Source organism: Tasmannia lanceolata, unplaced genomic scaffold, assembly GCF_043159265.1.
Source record: "Tasmannia lanceolata isolate RefF3 unplaced genomic scaffold, GAP_Taslan_0.1 ptg000398l, whole genome shotgun sequence".
In the NCBI taxonomy this organism is placed as follows: Eukaryota; Viridiplantae; Streptophyta; class Magnoliopsida; order Canellales; family Winteraceae; genus Tasmannia; species Tasmannia lanceolata.
In genome coordinates, this window is record NW_027519071.1 from 32,501 (window position 1) to 35,000 (window position 2,500).

Below are 2,500 nucleotides of genomic sequence, written 5' to 3' on the forward strand. Positions count from 1 at the left end.
TGTGCAAGGCTTGTGCGCATTGGCAGGTAGCCCACCAGCATGCACGATCCAAATGCCACTCACGCGACAACACGGTGCCAAGCCGGGCATGGTGTGCACTCAAAACCAATCAACGGACAGAGGTCATGCGTCATGGGGGGGATCTAGCAAGGCCATGGGGAAGGTCATGGAGGACCTTGGAAGCAAGCGCAAGACGAGAGCGAATCGAACAAGGGGCCAGGACGGGGCCTTGTGCCCATGGTCTTCGCAAGACAGCGTCCAAGGCACCCGAAAGCCCAAGGGAACCCAAACCCGGCCGACACTTGCAATCGCACATGCTCTCTGCAACACACCATCAATGCCGCCCAACGGGGCCAGCACGAGCAGTCCTCCGCGGTCCCCTGGCCCTGCGCACGTTTGTCTTCGAAACCGAGCATCAATGCCACAGAAAGTGCCGGGGCGCCAGCTGGAGCCATCATCCGCGTTGCCATGGCTCGCTTGGCCTTGGCTTGCCAGGCCCCGACACGAGCAATCGCGCATTTTCTTTGCAACCGACCATCAATGCCGCCCAACGGGGCCAGCACGAGCAGTCATCCGCGGTCCCCTGGCCCTGCGCACGTTTGTCTTTGAAACCGAGCATCAATGCCACAGAAAGTGCCGGGGCGCCAGCTGGAGCCATCATCCGACGTGCCATGGCTCTGGTCCCATGGTCTTCGCAACCGAGCATTCGTGACACCCGCGGGGCCAGGACACCAACCCTTCCGACACGAGCATTCGCGCATGTTCTTTGGCCACACAACGGCGCCAGCACGAGCAAAATCATCCGCGGTGCGGTGGCCTTGCACGGCCTTTTGTCTTTGGAACCAACCATCAGTGCCACGGGAAGTGCCGGAGTCCCGGCATCCGCGGTGCCAAGTCATTGCGCCCTTGGTCTCTGCAGCGGGGCATGCCGGGCACTCCCAACCATTGCAAGCAAGCAAGCAAGCAAGAAAGAAAGTAAGTAAGTAAGTAAGTATTACATATAGGGGCGGGACATGCGGGGAGATCTGCGAAACGTGCATTACGGGGCACACGCGTACCTACCGGGGCATACCGACCCCTATTGGGGCACACGTGTGCATATCGGGGCATACCGGGCCTATCGGGGTACACGCGTACATACCGGGGCATACCGAGCCCTACTGGGGCACACGTGCGCATATCGGGGCGTACCAAGCCTATCGGGGCATACGCATGTATCCCAAGGCATACCGAGTCAATCCGGGCATACGCGTTCATACCGGGGCGTAACGGGCCTATCGGGGCATACTTGGGCATATCCGGGCAAAAAATGCCCAAAACTTGCGCAACCTTGGCAACCGTGGTCCATTCCTCTCTATATGCCTAGCCTTGCCAACCGTGGTCCATTCCTCACTATATGCCATGGCCTTGTGCCCATGGTCTTCCCAAGACAGCGTCCAAGGCCCCCGGAAGGCCAAGGGAGCCCAACCCAGCAATGCCCTGCTATGGCAAGCCAAGGCCAAGCATTCCGGTGCCTATCCGGGCAAAAATGCAATTCCTCTCTATATGCCTAGCCTTGGCAACCGTGGTCCATTCCCCACCATATGCCATGGCCTTGTGCCCATGGTCTTCCCAAGACAGTGTCCAAGGCGCCCGGAAGGCCAAGGGAGCCCAACCCAGCAATGCCCTGCTTTGGCAAGCCAAGGCCAAGCATTCCGGTGCCTAACCTTGGCAACCGTGGTCCTTTCCTCACCATATGCCATGGCCTTGTGCCCATGGTCTTCGCAAGACATCGTCCAAGGCGCCCAAAAGGCCAAGGGAGCCCAACCCAGCAATGCCTTGCTAGGACAAGCCAAGGCCAAGCATTCCGGTGCCTATCCGGGCAAAAACGCCCAAAGCATGCCCATTCCTTAGCCTATCCAGGCAAAAACGCCCAAAATCTGCACATTCTAGTGCCTATCCGGGCAAAAACGCCCACCAGCATGCCACCCTCCTATAGGGTTTGCGCAACCAACCAGCCTAACCACCAGTGGCAACCAAAGGTGCTGTTAGCGACGACTTCTGAAGACGCAACGAGACGCGACGTGTTTGCGCCCAGACGCGACGAGACGATGCGGGATCTGCGCCCAAGAATGCCTAGACCCGTCGACTTGATGCGGGATCAGCTCGCCCAAGCATGCCTAGTGTGCAAGGCCTGTGTGCAAGGCTAGTGTCCAAGGCTAGTGTGCAAGGCTCATGTGGAACGCTAGTGCGCAAGGCTAGTGCCCAAGGCTTGTGTGCCAGGCCCGTGTGCAAGGCTAGTGTCCAGGGCTTGTGTGCATTGCTTGAGTGCAAGGCTTGTGTGCATTGCTCGAGTGCATGGCTTGTGTGCAAGGGTTGTGCGCAAGGCTAGTGTGCGGGGCTTGTGCGCATGGCTAATGTGCACGGCTTGTGTGCATGGCTACCGTGCAAGGCTAGTTTGCATGGCTAGGGTGCAAGGCTCGCATGCGAGGCTAGTGTGCAAGGCTGCGTGCAAGGGAAG